A 7,500-nucleotide genomic window follows, 5' to 3' on the forward strand; every position below is an offset into this window, starting at 1 on the left:
GCAGATTACAAGCATGACAGTAAAATGTGGCACATATATATATATATATATATATATATATATATATATATATATATATATATATAACAACAAAGTCACATCAAACCAATCCCGATGAAAAGTATCGCCTTTCCATAATTTCACACACACACACACACACACACACACACACACACACACATACGCGCGCGCGCGCGGCCGCACACATTTGCGTACATTTTGCACGTCCTTCACAACATATTTAACAAATATGATGATAAAGTCAATAAAATGAAACAAGCTGTATCACGCACAAAAACATTAAATTACCACAGTAAAATTAACTTTTGTACAGTAAAATGAAATAACTCAAATACGAATTGTGGCACACTGCATAGCCAGAGATACCTACTGAAGAAGGAACGATTGAATTCCCGAAAAAAAAAAAGTTAGACTGGGAAACTTCCAGCTATGACAAAAAGAGAACAGATTGGAAAGCGTGAGTTCCATTAAAGAAAACAAAATAGGAGCTCGGAGAAATGAAATGTGTGTGTGTGTGTGTGTGTGTGTGTGTGTGTGTGTGTGTGTGTGTGTGTGTGTGTGTGAGCGTCTAGTGTGTGTGTGTGTGTGTGTGTGAGAGAGAGAGAGAGAGTCTACGTGTGTACGTGTGTGTGTGTGTAACTGTGTGTGTGTGTGTGTGTGTGTGTGTGTGTGTGTGTGTGTGTGTGAGCGTCTACGTGTGTGTGTGTGTGAGAGAGAGAGAGAGAGAGTCTACGTGTGTGTGTGTGTGTGTGTGTGTGTGTGTGTGTGTGAGTGTGTAAGTGTGCGTGTGTGTGTGTGTGTGTGTGTTTGTGTGAGTGAGTGTGTGTGTGAGTGTGTGTGTGTGAGTGAGTGAGTGTGTGTGTGTGTGTGTGGAGACGGAGTTGGCGTGCACGCTGAACAGAGAATAAATATTTTTTTAAAAAGGACTGGGATTGTTTTTGTGTCTTTAGAATCCCCAAAAGGCAAGACACAAAATTAAATAAACCATGGCGTGTAAGTTGTTCATTTCCAAAGGGCAAGTGAAAAAAAACAACATATAACGTGATATTTTGGATCTTTATTCCCTGAAGGGCAAAGGCAAAAACAAAGGAGAATGATTTGAGGAACAGTCAGGCGTGTGTGGCACTGTCTCCCTCTCTCTTTCTCTCTCTGTCTCTCCCTCTCCCTTTTTTCTCTCTCTCTCCCTCTCCTTCTCTCTCTCTCCCTCTCCTTATCTCTCTATCTCCCTCTCCTTTTCTCTCTCTCTCCCTCTTCATATCTCTCTCTCTCTCCCTCTCCTTCTCTCTCTCTCCTTCTCTCTCTCTCCCACTCCTTTTCTCTCTCTCCCACTCCTTCTCTCTCTCTCTCTCTCTCTCTCTCTCTCTCTCTCCCTCTCCTTTTCTCTCTCTCTATCTCTCATTCTCTCCTTCTCTCTTTCTCTCTCTCATTCTCTCCTTTTCATTTCTTTTTTTCTCTCTCTCTCTCTCTCCTTTTCTCTCTCTCCCTCTCCTTTTTATCTCTCTCCCTCTCCTTCGCTCTCTCTCCTTCTCCTTTTCTCTCTCTCTCTTCCTCTCTGTCTCTCATTCTCTCCTTTTCCCTGTCTCTGTCTCTCTCTCTGTGCTTCCTCTCTCTCTCTCTCATTCTCTCCTTCTCTCTCTCTCTGTGCCACTGTGACCTCTTTCTCTCTTGTCTTTCTCCCCTCTCTCTTTCTCTCTGAACTGCCTGTGTGTCCGTTAAATACCATGAAAATGCTGTTTTAAAACATTTTGCTTTTTATGTAGGTGAATTGGAAAATGCCTACCGTTTGTTTGTTGTTGTTTTTTTTGTTTGTTTGTTCTCTGTACAGTGAATTACGGATAAAATTTCTCCAAAACTGTTTGACGATGTGTCTTAGCGCCCTTCTTCATTCAAATAAAGTACACAAGCATTGTAAAGTTTCGACAATTATTTTTCATGCGATCGAACGGAGAAACCATCTGCTTAGACGTAATTAGGAAAAAGAAGGCCATTTCCATTTTACAGCCAGCTATTGTGTGTTGCTATACAAGTATTATAATGCCCCCTCCCACGCCCACATCCCACTTCCCCGGCTTTGAATTATAGTCCATTGCCAAAGTGCAATGAACCATTTCCGATTGTTCGTTCGTTTATTTTCTCTCCTCCCCTACCCCCCCTCTCTCTCTCCCCCTCTCTCTCTCCATCTCTGTCTCTCTCTCTCTGTCTCTGTCTCTCTCTTGCTTTCTCATTTACTCTCCTGACATTTCGTTGTGTGGCAATGTAAAAACTGTAAGGGAAAACAGCAGGGTCCACGGCCTTTATTGAATTAAAACACTCCTCTCTCTGTCTGTCTCTGTCTCTCTATCTCGCTTTCTGTGTCTCTGTCTGTGTGTGTGTGTGTGTGTCTGTCTGTCTGTCTCTCTTTCACTCGTCTCTCCGTCACTCCCCCATTCCACCCTGCACCACACCTCAGCTGTCTTTCTCTCTAATAACCAACACAGTCAATACATTTATGCACTACACTCTCCCCCGTCCCCGCCCCTCTCCCCGCTCCCCTCTCCCCCCTCTCTCTCTCCCTTCTCTTCTCTCTCTTTCATTATGTACAACAGGTTTTAATTTTGTGTGGTTGCAACAGGGTGTTGGTGATGTGAAAAGATTTCTTATTACTTTCAAGCAAAGACTTATAGATATCTTCATTCAAGAATGGTCGGGTACTATTAGTGATAGAGACAGATATTCATGCTACAGATCATTCAAAGTTGTATTTGAAAAAGAAAAAATACATAACAAATGCTGATGAATATTGTTTCAGAGTGGCGTTGTCTCAGGCCCGATTTAATGTGCTTCCTTTAAATGACAATGTTAATAGGTACACTGAAAATGATGTTTTAAAGCATTGTCCTTTTTGCCAAGGTGAACTAGAAGATGAATACCATTTGTTGTTTCTTTGTTCTGTATATAATGATTTACGGACAAAATTTCTTCAAGACTGTTTAAACATGTCTCTTAGTTCACTTCTCCGATCAAACAACAAGCAGAGAAATTTCCATGTATCAAAATTTATTTTCCATGCGATCAAAAGGAGAAATCATATACTCAGACCTAATTAAGTAGAATTGATGTCAAGTCCATGAATATTATGATATTGTGTCATCTGTTCAAGTGTTATAATACCCCTTCCCATGCCCACCCCCAGTCCCCTGGTTTTGAATTGTGGTCCATGGCCAAAGTTCATTAAAACAATTTCGTTCGTTCGTTCGTTCGTTCGTTCGTTCTCTTTCAATTTCTGAAAAAATATGCTCAATAGATTTATGCACTACTCGCCTCCCCCCCCCCCCCCCCTCTCTCTCTCTCTCTCTCTCTCTCTGTCTCTCCCTCTCCGTCTGTACTAACCACCGTGGTCAGTGAATTACCGCACTAATCCGGGAGTTAGATGATGAGCTTAATGTCCGCGCTATCAGAGGGTATGAAGTGATATATCACATGCGGCATTTCGGACATCGGCGTTTGTTCTGTCTTCATGTTTGTTTGTCTTGTTTGTTGTTGTTTTCCGGTGTTGGTTTTTTGTTGTTGTTTTTTTCATGTATGTTTGTCTGTCTGTCTGTCAATCTATCTCTCCTTCTTGCATTTACAACCGTATTTTCCTTTATTTGTTTCGTAACTAAGTTTCACAGAGTCTTCAAATGATGCTTTATTCTTAAGTTGTTGTTTTTTTCTGTCTTTCTTTCTTTCTTTCTTTCTTTACTTCTTTCTGTCTGTATGGATGTCTGTCGGTTGCTAATCCCTTGTTTCTTTAATTTGCCACCCTTCTTTTTTTTTTTTTTTTTTCTTTCTTTCTTTTTCTTTTCTTCTTTCTTCCTTACTTTTTACTTTCACTGTTTCTTTATGCCTTTCTATTTCTTGTATGTCCTTCTTTCTTCATTGTGCATTTTTGGGGATTTTTAATTTTTAATTTTTATTTCATTTTCTCTCCTTTGTTTCTCTATTTTCTCCCCCCCCCCCCCCCCTTCCGCAACACCCCCACCCCCTCTTATTTCCTTATATCTTCCTTACTTTTGATTCTTCTTTCAGTTTTTTCTTTCTTATTTCATTTCTCCCTTCCTTCCTCCCTTTCTTTCCTGACCTCTTTTATTTTTATTTTTTATTTATTTATTTTTTTTTTTTTTTTTCTTATTCTTTCTGTCTTTCTTTCTTCCATTCATTCTTTCTGCTTTGGACTTTATTCTTTCTTTCTTTCGTCTTTTCTTTCTTTCCTGTTTTTTTTTTCTAACTTTGTTTTTTTTTCTTATTCTTTCTTTGTTTCTTTCCTCTTTGACTTAAAAAAAAATATATGTATTGTTTATATCACTTGTTCTTTCTGTATGTCTCTTTTCCGGTTTCTTTTTTCTTTTTCTTTTTTTTTTTTTCTTTTTTTTTTTTTGTCTACAAAATAACGAATTCGCAGCCTGTTGTTAGGGGACAGGACCTTGAAAGATAACCGATGTTGGCAGCTGGAGGAACGGATATGGAGACTCTGGCACTAACCGAGTTTATTGTCCGTAAATTAAGCTTAGCTGATGTACGATCAAGTAAAAAAAAATCTAGGGTGTGGTGAGGTAGAGTAAGATCAAATGAGCTAAGGTAAGATAAGGTAGAAAGTGAGGTAAGGTAAGGTAAGGTAGAAAGTGAGGTAAGGTAAGGTAAGAGAGAAAGTGAGGTAAGGTAAGATAAGGTAGAAGGTAAGGTAAGGTAGAAAGTGAGGTAAGGTAAGGTAAGGTAAGAGAGAAAGTGAGGTAAGATAAGGTAGAAAGTAAGGTAAAGTAAGATAAGGTAGAAAGTGATGTAAGGTAAGGTGAGGTAATGTAAGGTAAGATAAGGTAGAAAGTGAAGTAAGGTAAGGTAAGATAAGGTAGGAAGTGAGGTAAGGTAAGGTAAGATCAAGTAGAAAGTGAGGTAAGGTAAGATAAGATAACGTAGAAAGTGAGGTAAGATAAGATAACGTAGAAAGTGAGGTAAGGTAAGATAAAGTAGAAAGTGAGGTAAGGTAAGATAAGGTAAGATAACGTAGAAAGTGAGGTAAGGTAAGGTAAGATAAGGTAGAAAGTGAGGTAAGGTAAGTTAAGGTAAGATAAGGTGTATGGGGGAATCTAAATGAGCGGCGTGGGAGTTATGCCACTGAAGTGGCGCAGATGATGGGGCAGCAAAAAAAAAAAAGGTTAAGGTAAAATAAGGCAGAAAGTGAGATAAGTTAAGTTAAGGTAAGGTAAGGTAGAAAGTGAGGTAAGGTAAGGTAAGATAGAAAGTGAGGTAAGGTAGAAAGTGAGGTAAGGTAAGGTAAGATAGAAAGTGAGGTAAGGTAAGATAGAAAGTGAGGTAAGGTAAGGAAAGATAAGGTAGAAAGTGAAGTAAGGTAAGGTAAGGTAAGGTAAGATAGAAAGTGAGGTAAGGTAAGGTAAGAGAAGGTAGAAAGTGAGGTAAGGTAAGGTAGAAGGTGAAGTAAGGTAAGGTAAGGTAAGAGAAGGTAGAAAGTGAGGTAAGGTAAGGTAAGATAAGGTACGATAACGTAGAAAGTGAGGTAAGGTAATATAAGGTAAGATAACGTAAAAAGTGAGGTAAGGTAAGGTAAGACAAAGTAAGATAACATAGAAAGTGAGGTAATGTAAGGTAAGATAAGGTAGAAAGTGAGGAAAGTTAAGGTCAGGTAAGAATATGTGTGTTATGTGAAATTGAATAAATTTGATCTGGTGTAGTAGACAAATACTGAACATGGAAACATGATTAAACACACACACACACACACACACACACACACACACACACACACACACACACACGTGTGTGTGTATGTGTGTGTGTGTGTGTGTTTCTTTAGTTTAACGTCTTTTCACTGTTTAGTGATATTATATGTTATATGTGTATGCGTGTGTTTGTAGATAGATAGATAGATAGATAGATAGATAGATAGATAGATAGATAGATAGATAGATAGATAGATAGATGTCTTGAATGTAAAAACAGAAAGAAAGAAAGAAAAACGGGGAGGAGGAGGAGGGGGGGGAAGAAGGTAAGAAGGAGAGGAAGAACAATGACGTGCTGAGCTTCCGTCGCCTTTGACAGCACCATGAAGGATAATGAATGTCTGAAGATTAGATACGGAGATAAAGACACTGACACTGGCATCAGTTATTTTACTGCCAGTCCAACTTTAAAGCCCTCTTGTCCAGGGGGTGGGGGGGGGGGGGGGGGAACACATAAATATCCACGGATATGGAGTAAGTCATGGAGAAAGGAGAGGAGGGGTGAGGAGAGTTGGGGGTGGGGGTTGGGGGGTGGGGGAGTAAAGACAGAACTCAGAACTCGGAATTTCCAATGTAGGGTCATACCACCGACCTGTAAACATGCGTTACACACACACACACACACACACACACACACACACACACACACACACACACACACACACACACACACACACACACAGAGTGGGTTTCAGGTTTCAGGTTTTAATTATCCTTTCATTCCGATTGGAGTATGGAGGATTACTACAAAATAAACTTTTCATGCCCAGAACAAACATTTCCAAATACACAACAATGTCACACACACACACACACACACACACACACACACACACACACACACACACACACACACACACACTCATGCGGATGTACATCTGTACACAATTGATGTAAATTTGTAGAAAAAAGTGTAAATGTTGAAAATAATATACTTTGAAATATGATCTGTATGATATCGCCCGGACACACACAGTCTCTTACACAATCTCACACACATACATGCACGTACGCACGCATACACAGACATTAACCAATCCTTGAGCAGAATGAACAGCAATAATTAGTAGAGACACACTAATTATATAACTAAAAGAAAATAATGAACTAGGGATGATTTAATATAATTTTAGAATGATAATTTAGCATGTTTTTGTTTCAAGGCTTAGAACTCTCTGCGGTCTGTTGTGACGCACAGCAAGTACACGTTGCTGCATTTCTTTTCGCAAAGCTGTCATCGTGTTTAAGAAGGTTAGGTGACAGGGGAATCCTTGAATTATGCATGTGCAGAGAACGACAGAGATACAGAGAGAGGCGGGTGGTGAGGAGGGGAGTTTCTTTTTCAGTTTCTGTAGGAGGTGTCACTGCGTTTGACAAATCCGTAAACGCTGCACCACAATTTAGGCAAATGCCTGATCAGCATATAATTATCGCAGCTTACTAGTCAGGCCTTGAGTGCATATGTCTTTGTGTACCTATCAAATAGATTTCTTCTACAGAATGTTGCCAGGTTACAACACTTATGTTGTCATAGGTTTGTGCGTCAAGTGTGTGTTGTACACGGGAACCTCGGTTTATCGTCTCATCCGAATGAAAAGACGTTCAGTTTGATTTACCAGTCAAACTTGGGAGAAAGGGCGAGAGCGGGATTCGTACCCAGACCTTCACGGACACTATATTGGCAGAAAAAGAATCTGTACCATTCTGCTACCTTCTCCTTCTTCTT

The 7,500-nt window shown here is 39.7% G+C and overlaps 1 protein-coding gene across 7 annotated transcripts in view; it reads left to right on the plus strand.

Moving 5' to 3' along the window:
* Window positions 1-7,500, plus strand: part of LOC143295404 (axotactin-like) — a 348,925-nt gene that overhangs the window by 105,025 nt on the left and 236,400 nt on the right. The gene's annotated exons all lie outside the window — the stretch shown is intronic.

Source organism: Babylonia areolata, chromosome 20, assembly GCF_041734735.1.
Source record: "Babylonia areolata isolate BAREFJ2019XMU chromosome 20, ASM4173473v1, whole genome shotgun sequence".
In the NCBI taxonomy this organism is placed as follows: Eukaryota; Metazoa; Mollusca; class Gastropoda; order Neogastropoda; family Buccinidae; genus Babylonia; species Babylonia areolata.